The following is a 17,933-nucleotide window of genomic DNA, read 5'->3' on the forward strand; positions in this document are numbered from 1 at the left end:
CATTAAAGATAGATGATCAGTTTTACCAAAACCATAAATTGAACAATAAACAGGAAAACAAAAAATTTACTTTGAGCGAAAAAAGTGTTCAAAATGCTTGTTTTTCTTGGAAGAAAAATGGGCCGACTATACGATACACAAAGATGCGAGATGCCACACTAAACGTTCACCAAACCAATTTATTAGAAATGTGTTTCACTTATCGACAGTGGATTTTTTTGAGCATAGTAATTACTGTTGTGCACTATCACTATCAGTGTTAGAAAATTGTTGAAGTTGTTGACAACTTGTATTTATGTTTTCATAAAGAGACAAAACTCTAATTTGCGTTCAAATTCAGTTTTCCTGAGTACCCGTACTAGCTGAACATGATAGGTAGAAAATTTATTTTTTCTCAGAATGACAAACTGAAGTCTGGGTGTTGGTTCTGTGTTATGTAAGCTAGTAGACGAACTTCATTTTCCAAAGTCCTAGCAGTGTGTTTTCTTTTTATACAAAGAGGCCAATTTCTTCTAAGTTCCCACTCAGGACGTTTAAAGACCATGCCTCTAGGATATTGTTTATGTTGGAAACGTTGGGCAAACAAATTCATTGCAGCAACAGCAATGCAGGGTACAATGTGACAATAATGACTAGCACCGATGTCAAAGCTTGTCAAGCACTGTCAGCAACATAAGATAACTTGGATTGCAAACGCAACGGGTGCTAAAGCATAATACATAGATGTTAAAAGCAAATTATCTAAAAAAGCTAAATGTATTAAACTATTTATTTACTTAAGGTTGACTACCAAAACGTAGTTACGGTTCCAAACACTGAAATTATAAAAGAAAGGAATATCTTTCACTCGAAGCTTCATACTGTCTACATAGAATTAAAGAAAAAAGTTGCTTTATCTTTTAAAGAAGATAAACGTTACATTTTACATAATTCTGAAGGTAGAACATTATTATTTTGGGGTCAAAAAAATATTCCTCCTCAAAGAATATTTAAGATTTTCAAATGGCGTCACTCGGTCGCAGGCGCCTATGACGTCACACCTTTTTTGCACCTGCGCAGTAGAAAGAGGTTGAGGTGGTTCTAGAACCGTCTATCTCTATCTACTAATGTGCCTAAGACGCTTCTTTGGTTTGATAGAAAAGGAAACGAAACATCTGTGAAGCTTATGTGCTTGCAAAGCCTTTAATCGTTTTCAAAAATGAGTTTTTATGTTATTTCAAAAACAGCAGGTAAATGTAATAGCAGTTGGTTATTGCCATATAAACAAAGACAAACAATAAAAGCAATAACTAAGACGTTTTGTAAAAAGCAGCAATTACCAACAATAATAACTACAATAAAAAGTGCAGTTTTGCTAAAACAAATTATTGTACCACCACTTTGTTTTGTCATTCTACAATGTGTTCAAAAATGGTTATTTATCAAGTCACTTATGAAATTTGAAGGTAATGTGCCGCTTAATTTAAATTGTGAATGCCATCAAAGCGACAGATCTGTCAAAATAATGTAAAGGACTTCGAATCCAAAAACAAAAAAATCCGCAACAAAAATGACAAAAATATAAAACATAAATCAAGACACACCCTATACCTACTTGAAATAACTTTGCCGAAAAATGGAAAAAGTGAGTAAAGAGCTAATTCAAAGATTTGACAAAGAAACTACAATAGTCATTTGAACGAAGCGGCACATTAAATTTAAATTCCATAGTCGACTTGATAAACAACCATTTTTGAACACATTGTATATTAAGATTAGAGGTTTCATTTGAAAAAATTTCGATGACCTTTATCTTAACGTAATTTCACTTTCACACGTTCTGGCATGTTTAGCATAGCTTATCCACTTGTAAGCCACAAAAATTATCTACCAGTTTCCGCTTGTGGTAGCCGATAAACTTTTATCGTCTTTTCGTCAGAAAAACAAAAATGTTTTGTTGCGATTACTGTATACATAAGATGACGCAATCTATCAGAATTTATCATAAAATATACATGAACAAAGCTTAGAGTAACCATGACAAGCGTCAAAATTGAAAGACAAGCTTTTATTAGGAAAATATTTTTGATTATACAAAGTATCCCAAAAAAGAACTTACAACGTCATAATATTTTTTAATAGAATGCTATTATTTTTTGTGGTCATCAGGAGTACCTTTTTAACTTCTTACATGTCTCTAAAGTTTTTTCAAAACGGTTTAGAAATTACTGTTAAAAAAAACAAAAAAAATGCTCTAAGGTACTTGGTGTCTAAATTCACTTTCATAAGTTTTTTTTTAGTTTTAGCAGATTATTATTCAAAGAATTCCGCCTCGAATGGTGCAAAAATTAAACAGATCGACTGTCTAGTTTCGGAGATATTAATAATTAATAAGTCAGTTAGACCTTGTTTAACACGTACAGTGGAGTGATTTGAATCAAGTCATGCCAATAAACCCCGGTTTGGGATCGGTAGGTACTCGGACCGCAAACATCTGTGGCAATAAACTAAACTTGGGTACAAGAAATACTTTTACTTTTCAATTTGAATCTAACTGCTTAAAATAAGATTTAATTTTATGATGTTTTCAGTAATTTTAAAAATTACTATGTTAATAAACCCGTTAATCCAATAATTCTATTCCCTTTTCCTATTCTAATGAAAGTGTCGTTTAATTCTCAATGTGAAATAAAATTGGTTTCAAATTAAAAAAAAAATAATTAATGAATTAACAAAAATTTGATTGCCTCTAAAAGGCTATTTGTGAATTGTGCGTTTTAAGAATTATATCTATTTTGATACTTGTTCAATGATTATTATTATTTCTTCAACAAGAAATACAATATATTAAAAGAAAAGATGGCTCCAGTTAAAAACAAAACTATGTTTTTTTATTTGCAAATGTTTATCAGAAATTTGTTTACAGTTTGTCACTTTGGTAATCGTGTTTGGATTTTTGTTACAAAAAGGGATGCAATTAGTTTTCGCTGAAGATCATAGGGCGAACAAATTTAGTTAGCAACGCGAGTTAAACAACATCTTTATTGAAATTGGTTTAATCGGCCAAGAGTTTCGACGGTTAAATTTACTAGAAACATCAGATCTTTTAAGCAACTGTATTCGAGTCAACTGTTGGAATAAACAAATATTAAAATTTCCATTTTTGATTAATTTTATTCTCAATACGAATTAAATGACAATTGTAATTGGAATCAGCTTTATTATTAGTTGTATTGATTACGGGTTTCGTCAACACAATGACTTTGAAATTTACTAAAAACATCAAATGAAATCTTATTTTAAGTAATTGTATTCAAGTTGAAAACTAAAATTATTTCGTGTCCTCAAGTTTACGACTAAATATAGTTTATTGCCACCGATGGTTGCGGTTAAAGTACCTACCGATCCCAAGTGCTGGGGTTTATTGGCATGACATTTTCAAATCCCCTGTCCGTACGTGGTGTAAAAGTTGTAAAACTGATTTTTTGTTGTAATTTTTTTCAACAATAATATCTAAACCGATTAAAAAAAAACTTTAGGGAGATGCAAAAGGCAAAAAAAGGTATCCTAATGATAATAGCAAACCATTAAAAACGTTATGTATAATGACGTCATACTATTTTGGAACACTTTGTATAATCAGGAATATTTCCCTGAAATGGATCCTAAAGTGTAAATAACATAACCAAAATATCAAAAGTCCAACTTTAATAATAATTGAGCTACAGAAGACGGGAGCTTAGCTGAACCAACCCTGTATATTCCTGTAAGTGAGTTATTGACTTATTGATCACTGATCACTACACTTTTTACACACATACTGACCGTGTATGTTGGTATAAGATGCGTAATGTACAAATCAAACATCCCTTTTTAACGTAACCTAAAACTTTAAACTTTAATTAAAACCTTATTTAACCCTTTTACTTTTTAGAGGGTAATTAATATCAAAGCGGTCCAATCGGCTACGCATTGGCGTGCGTATCGAACTTAGCCCAGTTAAATAAATTGTCTTATTAAAATGTGGAGGATAGACTTAAATTTTTGATATAACCCTCTACGGAATATTTAAAAACGTCTAGTCAAAGAATTTTTCGTTTCAACCCTCGCGCAAAGGTTGAAAACACGAAAATTATGTGTTTTTTCAAACTCGGGAAGAGCTAGAAAAAAAAGTTTTAAATAAAAATTGTGAAACAAAAAATTTAACACAAAATATCTTTTGAATATTGTGAATATTATGCAAATTAAGAAAGTTTGGGGTGGTTAAATGTTAAGGGATGATGTGTACAATTTTTAAAAATAAGCACAAACACGTGATTGTTATATGAAATTTTCTGCTGAATGCGAATCTGAAGGTAATTGTTGAATTTGAAATTGCCTTTTTGGTAAAAAAAGCGTTTTAGCGCAAAATGTACAAGAAACTACAATTGGACAAATTATCCGTTTAGACCATCGCAAAATGTTTTTGACAGAAAAATGAATTGCAAAAAAAAGCGTGAGTCAGCGCTTGAAACTGCAAGGGAAATACGACGCGATACCGAAAGCATTTGCGATAATTTTAAATTGTAATATTTGTGTGAGTGATCGGAATGTTGGTGTAACAACACTTGATTTGAACAATATTAGTTGCATTTACGTCCTAAATCTTTTGCAACTGGTTAATGTTATAGAATTTAGCGACACTACGCCAAAGGAAAATTCGCCGCGCGGTCCACTTTGACCGCCTGTTTCAGAAAATTTAAATTTCAATTACAAGATGAGTGTTACAGCTAGCGAAATGATTCTTTCACCAAACACTTATTTGAACTATTCGCTGCATTTCATGTCGATTATGTTGGAGTCTATCTTTTAAAATAAAAAACTTTCTCGCATCTCGAAAATTTCACTATACAAACATGACATGTTACAAGAAAACTGGACTTTTCTCCGTTTTATTTTGCGAAAACTAAAGCTCGTGGGTGTACGTTCGAATTTACAGCCATTAACGAGTGTTTTGCACAAAAATGAAGTTTCTAACTTTATCCCGAAGGAAGCATGTAAACACAACATTCTCCAATTTTCCACATTGTTTACAAAAACTGTCTTTATCATAATGAAAGCAATTCTCAATCACAAAACGATCTCGGATTTGATCTCCGGAGGAACGTCCGGAGTGTTTTGAGGTGGACTGCTCCACGATTATAATTTGGAGGGACGAATAAGCCCAGAAACCCAGACGCGACGCTTATGGCAACAGCTGACTACAGCGCTTGCTCAAAGTCGTAAAATCACTTTACCGATCTATAGTAATTATTAATTAACAATATAGAATTGCATTGTCACGCAGATTACGTAAATTTCAATTAAATCGGACAACAGAAAACCTCTCAAATTTAGCTCGGAAAATATGAAGCAGACAATACAGACAATAAAGCAAGTCAAATAAAAGTATTTACTTGTAAAAATGTTTCCTTTAAGATTGGGGAACTTTGCTCAACGAACGCAGAGTTGAAAAGCCTTATTCTGTAACTTTTTTAACGAGCTGTTAAAATTTAATATTGGCCAAAATCGCAAATATATAAATTTTATTGGTTATTGCTACAACAACGATTAACGGCCTTTAAATTTTAATGATTTCAATACAGAATACGCGCCAAAAGCACTTAAAAAGTTCAATTTTAGCAATTTTTAGCAAAATGGTGTTTTGAATCATTTTTAGTGGCAGTTTAACAAAAACACAATTTTACATTTTAATTTTATTAAGTCTCCAAATTCTATTAAGTTTCCCGATCTGTTTCTTCTAACTATCTAGTATTTAATTAAAATAAAGACTCAATTTTCCGCCCGTTCTCGTTTTATCCACTACACAGTGGAAAGCCCTGTTACCGTGTTTAACCATCGTCAGAATATGCTTACACTTAAAAAAAATAATATAATAGATTTAGTTACTATAAAATGGACAAAAACTTACCGATAAAGGCTTCTTGTCGAAATGATGTCTCCACTGCATATGTTTCCCTATTGGTCCTGTTCATAATCTTGTTATGAGCAATGTTTTGCAGCTTGAAACACATCAGTCTCGCTACACCACATCACTCCGTTATAGCCAACAAGCAACTGCTGAATGCGTAATTCTAATTCGTGGAGTTGTTGCGTATTCGTTGTGATTTGGTAAACAAAGTTGTAAGTTGTAAAATTAACGTTGGGGGCGCCACTGAATATTCCGAAAGGTGACCACCTACAACCCTCAATAGTATATTTTTATACGAATTTTATAAGACGTTCTCTTGTGTCACGAATGGTTTTAGAGCACGACGAATGAGTGCCACAATTAAGTCTTAATATACTGTTTTTTCTACTTTCTATTTTTGTTGTTTGTTTTGGTTTATATTAACCTATCAAAATCTGGACAAATTATTTCCTCTTAATTTTGTTAATTATTTGGACTGTATCAAAAAAAGACTTGACGCTGTTGACAGATCACACCCTAAATTACAGTGATGACTGATGACATCTAGCCCAGCACTGCCAATACAACTCCTAAAAATTTACTAAAAGGAGATGCACAAAAGTTCTCTATGTGAAACTGCTTTCGGTTTCACAATGAACAATTAGCTCAAGGAGGATTTTTTGACTTATACAGATTCGATTAGGCGTATATCGAATGCAAATTCAGTGTGCCGCTTTGTCCAAATGACTATTGTAGTTTCTCTGTCAAATCTCCGAATTATCTTTTTGCTCTCTTTTTTGCTTTATTCGGCAAAGTTGTCTTGATTTGTGATTAATATTTCCATGATTTGTTGTGTATTTTTTCGGTTTTCGATTCCTAGCTTTTTTGCATTATTTTTAAATTAAGCGGCCCACTAGGTTCAAATTTCATAGGTGACTTGATGAAGAACCATTTTTTAACACATAGCAGAATACTTTCTGAAGTATTGAGAAAAACTCACTTAAAGTTTATAGGAAATTTTTGTCTTAAAACTGAATGTTCTATCACCTATTGAAATTTGCAACAATAAAAACGAAACATTCTGTATACAGGGTGAGTCGTTGATATAGGCGTGCTCGATTGCTCCTACACTGTCAAAGATATCGAAATAAATCAAATACTGCACTGCAAACGGGAAGTCAAAATGTACGTCCAAAATTATTGTATCCTATACAGGCTGTTTCATTTTTACAGTGCAGACTTTAACATAGTTTTTTTTAATGACACCCTCTCTATGTATTTGTACACATTTAAATTTGCACTTTTTAAGGCTTTATAAGGGCTTTATAAATCAGTTTAGTTTTTGCAATTTGCTTTAACCGTTCAGAAAATATTTAAGAAGCCGAAATAATTGAGTGGATGAAATTGTCTACACAAATGTACTGTTACAAGGCGCAGAAAAATCGTTTCAAATTGATTTCATGCCCAATGGCTTCTCTCTATCAAGTATTATTTAATAATATTTCATTTCAGAACACATTATTAGTTATAATTTATAACATTATCGAATTTCTATATACAAGTGTTCCGTTTTTATTGTTACAAATTTAAACAGGTTATAGAACATTTAAATTTTAAACAAAAGTTTCCTATAAACATGTATCGAAAAAAACTTCGTAAGGGAGCCACACCATCTGACCGGGGTGCGTCTTTTAGTGGGCTTTTTTCAATATTTCAGAAACCATTTTAAATAAAATTACAAAACTTGGTACAGTCAATAATCTTTCTACGTCTAATAAAATTCGAGGATCACATGTAGAAATTTTAAATCATTTGAACATTTTGAAATGGTCCCAAAATTTTCTCAAATCAATTGAAAATAAAATTTTAATTTCATGTCGAAAACAAACGTTTAATTATTTTTGAGACAATATTTTTTACTATTTAGGCCCTAAGCCATATTTAGGATTTCTCTGATTCCACTTTTACAAGTATGTGAAAATAATGCGCTTTTGATTGATAAAATTGACCATCAATGGAATGATATCCATTTGGTTAGATGGACTAATATATGGTGCTTTTTTTAAAACCAGGCCACCTTGAAAAATAAACAGAAAATGAAAAGAAACTGAAACAGTTCAATTTTTGTTTTCAGGAGGACACCTTTTAGTGTACTTTCGAAAGTTGTAGCACCATCCCCCTTCGTAATACAAACTACCCCTTCAAAATTTTAAATGGCATTACCCCCTTTACCATACCTCAAATAAAAAGTATTTTGACCAGAAATTCGGCTGTGCGTTTTTTTACACGTAGGTAACAATCATACAAGGAGACGAAAGAAATTACGCTTTTTTAGTAAAGAAAAGCAAAATAAAAAAACGAATTTCTCCAATTACGGTTTAACGTGCATAAAGCCAGACATGCTTGAAAATGAAATAAAATTTGTAACTGATAAACAACTAAACCGCTGAGTATAACAAAATTAAAAAAAAACAAATAAACAATTTTCAGTGTGATGAGTGGTTTAAAAAAGAAAAGTCCGTTTAGCTGCATCGAGGTTTGGTGAAATTTGTAAAAGAACCAAAAAATTTGACAATTTGGTATGTTGTAAAGTGATCCAAGAAGACCCAGTTTAGAATATGGTAAATCAAATGATGCGATAGCAAAAACTGAATATAAGTCATTGACAGGAAATACTGTTGAAGACAGTGGTTTATTCGTTTGTGATGACAATGGTTTTGGTTTTCTTGGGTCAGTTGGAGACGACAAAGTGATTAAAATTAAATGTCCTTATTCAACAAGAAATTTAAACTCATTAGAAGCTCCCAAATTTATAAAAACATTCTGGTGTATTTTAGAAGATGGCCAATTAAAATTAACACGAAATTATAATCATGTTTATTATTACCAGATTTAAGGACAATTATTTAAAACTAAGCGTAAATATGTGATTTTAAACATGTTACCACAAGGTGGCTATATATCTATATATATATATTATATATCTTTGGGTCCGTGTTTTAAAAGATTGCTACTTGGAGATTCCAAAATTTACGAAGTAATGGACAATTTGCGGGCGAAATTATAAAAAAGGACGAACATTTTTTGGATTTTTAGTTAATTCAAAACTAAAAAGAACTTAGACTCACAATTCCACCAAGTGTTGAACCTTCCACTAATTACTTAAATAAGTTGTTTGATTTTCAAAAATGAATCTAATAGCATAATCACTCTTTGGTGCAAGAATCATTTCGATATGTTTAATACTCAGCGAGTTATTGCAATTTAAAATTACTACGATATGCGCTTGAAGTGGCATTGCCACGTATTTCCCTTTGTACTTGTAGTGTAGCCCAATTTTCTCAGTTTTCCAATTTTCACCCGATCTCCGACACCCGCCCGGAAAGGTACATTGCCAGGTTAATTATTATTTTAGGTTTCTTCAAAAACATTTTCTGAATCACTTCTTTCCAAGACTTTACCACCCTGTTTACCACCAGTGGATGCTTCTGAAGAACGTAATATTTCAAAAGAAGTATTTTTATTGACTGAAAAAATGGAGTCATTAACAACGAAAACATGTAACATTCTGTTGTCGCAAAAAGATTTAAAAAATATAAATCACAAGTTGCTTAACAAAGACGACAATTAACAATTTTAAAGTAGAAATTGATGTGGTATCAAAAACGAAATGTTACATTGAAGAAAACTGTCTCAAAACTAAAAGGGAAACTGGAAGATAACCCAAACAAAGTTCATCATAGAAATGGAAAAAATGTTGAATTAATTCACCGAATGTTTCAAAAAGCGGGTGGTCAAAAGGTGCCTTCAAAGTACAGGGGACGAGTCGAATTGGTTCCCAAATTCTCTAATCCTCTCTAATTATAGTCGAATTGGTTCCCGGGGATGGTGGAATTGGTTCCCGTCGGTCAGGTAGGTCAGATAAACAGATTAAAGTATTATGATAACAGAAATGGCATTTGTAAGTGTATGAACAAATTTACAAATTCCAAAACGTTCAAAAACAAATCGTATTTTAACAAATTAAAGGCTGTGGATAAATATTTCTTAAGAGTATTCAAGTACTTCCAAAACGATGGAGAAGGCGCATAGAACTTAATGGGTACTATGTCGAAAAATGTTAAAATTATATTTGTAATTTGTCTCCATTTTGATGCTTTAATAGTATTAATAGACATGTTAACGATTGGAACGTCATCATGTGAGATGGCATAATAGTCATTACTTGACGAAACATTTTACAAAATTTACAGGAGAGGTTTGGGCATAAAAAATTACATTCTCCTTTTTTTAAATAACCAGTTAGCTATGAATAAATGAAATTTGTTGTTGGATTTTGTGCCAAGAAAATAATTATTTGAACATTTCTACCAGCTTTAAATCTAAAATATTAACATATATTTGGCTTAATCCTTTTTACCTACCTGCTCATGCGGGAGCCAATTCAACCATCACCCGGAAACCAATTCGACCATCACCTTTTACAGAATTATACTTATAGAGATTATTGGGAACGAATTCGACCACGACCAAGTACAGTTTGGACATAAAAAAATTTGCTTGCACTCTTCACTACAATTCTCCACAGGTGAGAAATCAGTTACACTATAACTTACCACATGAAAAAACATTAGCACGATGGTATTCGGCAGTAAATTGTTCGGCTGGGTTTACTAAAGAAGCCCCAAATTTAATTAAAATTAAGGCTAAGACCATGTTTCAAGAAAATGGCAGTAAATTATTTGGTTTTGTAAATATGGGCATTCCTGTGGAAGGTGAACAAAAAAAAGGTGCGTAAACTTTTAGCTTTTATGGTGGTGGCAATTAATGATAGGTGGAAAGTACATGTAGGTTATTTCTTTACAAATGGATTAAACGTGGAGCAAAATGGAAGTTTAGTTAATCAATGTTTAAATTTGGTTAAACAATGTAATGTTATAATTAAAAACTTAACTTTTACAAATTATAGAATATTTTAAGGGATTAAAAACTGACAACGAATCTTTACTGAAATCAAAAAAGGAATTGGCTTTTTAGGTTTCAGAATAGGCTTAGATTCAGTAATTAATATTTACAAAACTTTTTCAAATAGCCTTCCATTATTAAAGTTTTTGCCTGTATATAAATGCAGCCAAGACCACTTGGAAATGTTTTTTAGCTGTGTGCGTAGACTAGGTGGAGATAACGATAATCCAACCTAGAGACAATTTAAAACGGCGTATAAAAAGTTGCTAGTCCACGCAGAGGTGAGGGATGGAGGTTTAGAAAATTGTGTTCCTTTAGAACAAATATCAATATTAAATTCCTCATCAACTAAAAAAACATGTGGAAATAATTAATTGTGACAATTTAGTTTATGACAATAATTCTTTTTATTTAGAAAACAAAAATGAATTGGAAAGTAGCCTCATAACAGAAAATAATTATTTTTATGAAACAAATTAACTTTTCTAATTTTGTCAGTTTACATTGCAGGTTTTGTGGCTTTCAAATTAGGAAAAAGTTTAAAATGTGAAGACTGCATTTCTGCGCTTTTTGGAAAAAAAGAAAATTTAGTAGGAAGTTTTTTTGTTAAAAACAAAGTGGGGTTAAGTTACCCCAGTGATGAGGTAATTACAATTTGTAAAAAAGTGAATCTGTTTATAGGTCTTACCAAAAAAATAATCAAAGTAATGTAAACAAAGGAAAAATAAGTATTGAAGTATTAGAATATTTTATAGAAAAAAACATTTAAATTAAGATGTGACACATACTTATTTTTTAATTAAAGCTATAATTGATTCTTTCCTTAATATACGTATAAAACATTATCTACGAGCGATGTATATGTTAGGAATAATTATAAGAAAAATTGTGCATTTAAAGAGTCAATAAATAGAATTTTTAACAGATTTCTTATTTCAACTCCTTCCTTAAATATTCTGGTGAGTATGCCACTGGTTGCCTGAACTGTATTATGCGCAGAACGCCGTATTTTAGTAACTTTTATTGGAGTACCAACACTGGCGCGCTTCATTGAGCACTCTTTTGCAAAAAAACTAAGTTTCTAACTTTATCCACAAGGAAAATATGACGATATAAATGAAATATTTGACTAATTTTAAGTTTTTCAAGAATTTCTACAAAAACGTTCTTTTTATAATAAAGGGAACTCCAAACCGAGAAACTAAATTCGGATTCGAATTCAACAGAAAATTTTGCATTAGAATAAGTGTTAATCCGTCTTTAAGGCAAGTGCTCCCCGACCATAACCCAAGAAAATGAATTTAAAGCGAAAGCACGGGACGAGTCGAATTGGTTCCTAAATTCTGTAATCATCTCTAATTATAGTCGAATTGATTCCCGGGGATGGTCGAATTAGTTCCCGTCGGTCAGGTAGGTCAGATGAACAGATTAAAGTATTACGATAACAGAAATGGCATTTGTAAGTGTATGAACAAATTTACAAGTTCAAAAACGTTCAAAAACAAATCATATTTTAACAATTTAAAGGCTGTGGATAAATATTTCTTCGAGTATTCAAGAACTTCCAAAACGATGGAGAAGGCGCATAGAACTTAATGGGTACTATGTCGAAAAATGTTAAAATTATATTTGTAATTTGTCTCCATTTTGATGCTTTAATAGCATTAATAGACATATTAACGAACGCAACGTCATGTGAGATGTCTTAATAGTCATTACCTGTCGAAACATTTTACGAAATTTACAGGAGAGCATTGGGCTTAAAAAATTACATTCGCCTTTTTTTTAAATAACCAGTTAGCCATGAATAAATGAAATTTGTTGTTGGATTTTGTGCCAAGAAAATAATTATTTGAACATTTCTACCAGCTTTAAATCTAAAATATTAACATTGTTGTGGCTTAATCCTTTTTACCTACCTGCTCATGCGGGAGCCAATTCGACCATCACCCGGGAACCAATTCGACCATCACCTTTTACAGAATTATACTTATAGAGATTATTGGGAACCAATTCGACCACGACCGAGCGCACAATAGAAGGATCGCTGATATCACAGGCCAGTACCGCAAGTTCGTTAAAGATATTTAATAGTTAACGATTGACAATTTCAAATTAAAACAAAAGCCACTTTATTCCTAAGAGTCCACTACAGGTGCAAAAATAATTTATTTTCTCTTTAACTCACAATGTTGATGAGAATGAATGTTCAAAGTACATCAATTTTTTTTCAGTTTTCAAGTTTTTTTTTTTGAATAAAATCAAGCACTTACAGCATTTTAAAACTCTTTTGCACCTACAGCCCGAGTAAAAGAATGTATCCTGTAAATATCTTTTAAAAACGTTACTCAAAACGGCTGTAAAACACCGAGAAAATGGCCGAAATTCGAAGCTTTTTAGCGTGGATGAAATTCTCCATCTTAAATTAATTTTAAGTTTTCCCCATGCGCAAAATTTAATTATAAGGGGGAAGGTGTATTCCTGATTCAGTCACCGATCAGAGAACCTTCTCTGTAAAAAAATGCCTGTATAATGTTTTTGTTTCAAAGGTGTATCTTTAATAATAAGGAAAACATGATTTTTTTAAGATGTCACTAAAATGTCAACTTTTGTTTATAAGTCGAAAACAAAAGATGATAGCGAGATACGGTTTTGACCAAAATTATTCTTTCAAAAAACGGACCCGAGAATGTGTCACTCGTTTTTCTCTAAACCACTTAGATTTGGAAATCGCCTATTCGGTCATCCAAAATGCAGCACCCTGCACAAGGTGTGCCAAAACGTAAAAAGTTAAATAACTCATTTTTGTTGAATAATTCCAAAACGAAAAAAGATAGACCCATAATAGTTTATACAAAGTTACATTATTTTTTTGTGTAGATTCCAATTATGTAAAAAAATATATAGGCTGCTCCATTTAAAAAATATAGCAGCCTGTGTACAACACACTGTGCATAATAATATTTTTAGTTTGTGGATTTTAAGTAGATCTATCGAATATTGCAAATGGCATGCCAATATTTCAAGTAACAAAAAAGTTATAGACCGACTACACACCTCTGAATGACCCTGTATTTTCAAATTCCTACCCCTAAAAGTTCACGGTTAAATAAAGATCATAAAACTATGTATAAATTACATAATAAAAGCAAAAATAAATATAGAAATAATTTATGATGACTCAACTGACACAGAACAATTTTCTGATGAAAACAAAATGTATAAATCAAAGAAACCACAAGGAAAAAGTGATAGCAATGATGCCACTTGCCTGTTTTGCAATGAGCTGTTCTCCCTTTCTAAAGAAGGGGAAAGGTGGATTATGTGCACCATTTGCAAGAAGTGGGCACATTGCTAATGTGCTGACGTAAAATACAGCACTAAATCTTACGTGTGTGAAATGTGCATGTCTAAAAAATAAAGTTCTTGCTCTAGTCTTGAAGATGTTTCTTTTGAATTTTTAGGGATCTTTTTTTAAGCTAAAAAATTTGTAATATTGTCAGTATATTTTTTTATGTTGTTACAAAAAGATTTGTTACTTGTATTTTTATATTTATAATGCAATAAAATTATTTTTTCCACACGTATCTTTAATCCTTCATGTTGTATAAAACCGGTTCAAAACTACACCAAGCCTGTTCAAAACTGCACCAGTGTTGGGGTGGTTTAGTACGGGACGAGTCGAATTGGTTCCCAAATTCGGTAATCCTCTCTAGTTATAGACGAATTGGTTCCTGTCGGCCAGGTAGGTCAGATAAAAGGATTAAAGTATTACGATAACAGGAATGGCATTTTAGGTGTATGAATAATTTCACAAGTTTAAAAACGGAATATTGAGGTAAAATCCATAGCCAAGCCTTCTCGCTAAGTTAAAAAATGGTAAAATTGTTTTTGTAATTTGTACCCATTTTAATGCTTTAATAGTATGAGTGTGCATGGAATTTAACATTGACGGATAATTTAAAGCAAATGATGTAAAACCGAACAAGAACTAGAACTCAAGAGCCAGAACCACATTTTTTATTTGATACTTGGGCTTAAAAAATAACATTCTCCTTTTTTTAAACCAGTTAACCACGAATAAATGAAGTTTGTTTTTGGATATGGTGCCAAGAAAATAATAATTTGAACATTTTTACCAGCTTTAAATCTAAAATATAAATACATTTGTGACTTAACCCTTTCTATCTACCTGTTCATGGGGGAGCCTATTCGACCCGCACCCGGGAACCAATTCCACCATCACCTCTTACAGAAATATACTTATGAAGATTAATGGGAACCAATTCGACCACGACCTTTAGAACAGTTGCAGACAAGTTTTCATATTTTTTTTTATTAGTCAAAATGCCTTTGTGGATTCCGCTGGTATTATAAACCTTGCGCAACATACTAAACTATAATAACACTGCAGGTAACAATTGGGTAAAGTAATATTTAAAAGCTTTTCAACATAAAATGTAAATTTTGTTCTAAATTGGCCCCCTCTCCCCTAGTTCAAGTGGTTCAAGTCATCTAACAGAAGAATATTATCAGTAAAAAAAAATGTTGTGTTTATGGTTGTAAATCTATAAGAAGAAAAAAATAGCAATCTTATGTACCACAATTTTCCAAAAAAAGGCGAAAAAGTCCCCATTGAGAATATGATCAGCCAACTAGAAGTTCAAGATCGGAAAAAATTGTGGGAAGCAAAATTAAAGATGGAAAAAAAGGTTTCAAAGTTAACGAAAGTGTGTTCTTTATACTTTAACAAACAATAATAATGAATCTTCAGATGAAAAATTACATCAATTTTGTTGAAAATTTAAATTATTTTCTGGGGATGGTCACCAAGAAAGAGGTTAAAAATTACAGCTATTCCGAGCCCAAATCTTCCCACAGCAACTAACTATTAATATATAAATTTAGCCAAGACCACCTTGAATTGTTCTTTTGCAGCATCCGAAGGTTAACGAAGGTTTTTAGGGCAAGAAACAGTTGTAATAATAACCCAACACTTCAGTTTTATAACAACTCAAGTCTTAAAAACATAATTTTTACATGCCTTTTTACAATGTTAAGTCTTTTAAGACTTGATACAGATGCGCACTACCACTGAATTTTGATTACTCCTACGCGCACAAACGTACGTAAGTGTCACGCAGGTGACATTTCAGATTTATCTCTTTCCCTTACAAAGTTAAAAAACAATGTTTTTAACTTACTCATTGTACTGCATGCTTTAATTCTTTCAAAAAGGACTAAAAGACTGAACAACAACTAAAAAATTCTAAACACTGGAACGTTCAGGAGTTTGGAAATGTTTTAGCGTATGTATGTAGTGTATGTAGTTCACGTACGCTTCTTGTGTCTTCAAATTATTGACGATTCTTTGAACTTTAAATTTCATGAAGGCTTCATTTGAATAACATTTTATTATAAGTCCAACGACACTTTCCACAGACGAATATTGTTTCCTTTTTCAACAACACAGAAATTTCTGTCACTGTTATTTGCTTTTAAAGTAATTTTACCAAATTAATACACTTTTACGTTTCTTTTTGACAGTTTTTTCAGTGATGCACAAAATGCTGCTTAGCAATGCTTCATCAATTGTTTCAAAAGGTGACTGTTAAAATACTTTAAAAAATTTGGATTAAGTTTTTAACAACAAAATCGGTTGATTTTTTGTATGGCCATCTATTTTTCGTGGTTTAATGATCCAATGTTAATTTGGCTTAATTTTAAATAAAAGAAATGTGTTTTAAAATTACATTTTATAACTTGAGGTCATTTTTGGCCCCTAACTGAAAGACCACCTTCTAAAATATATGCATTCTAAATTTCATAACAACCCGTTGACAAATAACTGAGACATTAAGCTCGAAATTCTTAGCTGAGACATTCTGTATAATTAATTTTGAATTTCTTTAATGGCAACAAATCATAATAATATAACAATCATAAAAGACGTCTGAGTTATTGTAAAAAAAAGATTACAATTAAATAAAAATTTTGTTTTTATAAACAATTGGTAGCGTCAACATCTGAAAAAATTTTCGTTTAAAGGCGTTAATTGAAGAAATATATGAAGTAGGTGTATTATTCATCCCAAATCAGGGTACGTAATGTTGTGTCAAAATTGAAATTGAAGACGACGAGGAACTTGAAAATGAGGAGATAGAAGCAACTGAAGTCTACGAAAAAACTTAAGCCAAGAAAGAACAGGTCCGGGAGTCATTTGAGAAAGGACTAGGCACACTTCTTATGGGATTAGATGCAATTCAACTGTGTAAAAACCTCGAAATTTCAGGTCCCTACGACAATCAGATTGTGTCCATAAAGGACATCATTTGTTAAAGCCTGTTTTAGTAGTCGCTCCGGATGGCTACATATTGGTTGTTGCATGGTCCATATTTTTCAGATAGCAGAAACAACGATGCTGCAGTGCTGCTATTCGTAACAGGAACAGTTGATAGGAGATATCGTGATGCAATTAATTTTCTTAACAATTTGGGTTTAGAAAGAAAAATGCCTCAACGGCAATACTCAAGTGAAGACGCTGATGCAGCACGACTTATAACAAAAACACACTGAATTGTTCAAACTAGAAATGGCCATTTAAAAAGAATTTTTAAGAATTTTAAAGACGTAATTTCTATGCATCAGAACTCGAGTAGAAGGTGAACGATTACATCTGCAGCGAATTGCAGACCACGCTTGGATTCTACACTGGATGAATTTCCACTACCAGAATTTCCTTTTCTGTCATTATTTTAGAGATTTGATCATTGGGGTTTATCATTTGAAGCTAGCACCTAGTTTCCTAGTTATATTCAAGACAAACTTCAGTGTGACGATTATGATGATCCAGTGAAAATTGTACGAACAAAGTGATCACTCAACATAATTTAGACAAGTAAATAGTATAGTTAATAAAGTGAAAAACTTTCGTGCGAAAGCCTCTAATTCAGTGTAGTGACAGAGACACTCGAAAATTATCCCAACAAAATGCCCCACGTTCTCCATAGACCAGCTTCAAAACCTTATAGTAAAGGTTTCTACAACGCTCGAACAAAAA

General features: G+C 32.0%; 1 protein-coding gene and 1 long non-coding RNA gene across 3 annotated transcripts in view; one reads left to right on the forward strand and one right to left on the reverse strand.

The window, feature by feature from the left end:
• LOC107398920 (uncharacterized) overlaps positions 1-17,933 on the forward strand; it is a 302,351-nt gene that overhangs the window by 241,787 nt on the left and 42,631 nt on the right. The window lies entirely within an intron of this gene.
• On the reverse strand, positions 5,388-6,266 carry LOC135266669 (uncharacterized). The gene is made up of 2 exons (XR_010334806.1): positions 5,930-6,266; positions 5,388-5,875 (listed from the first exon to the last, which is right to left on the reverse strand). It is a non-coding gene; the product is annotated as an uncharacterized LOC135266669 (long non-coding RNA).

This window comes from Tribolium castaneum, chromosome 7, assembly GCF_031307605.1.
Source record: "Tribolium castaneum strain GA2 chromosome 7, icTriCast1.1, whole genome shotgun sequence".
NCBI lineage: Eukaryota > Metazoa > Arthropoda > Insecta > Coleoptera > Tenebrionidae > Tribolium > Tribolium castaneum.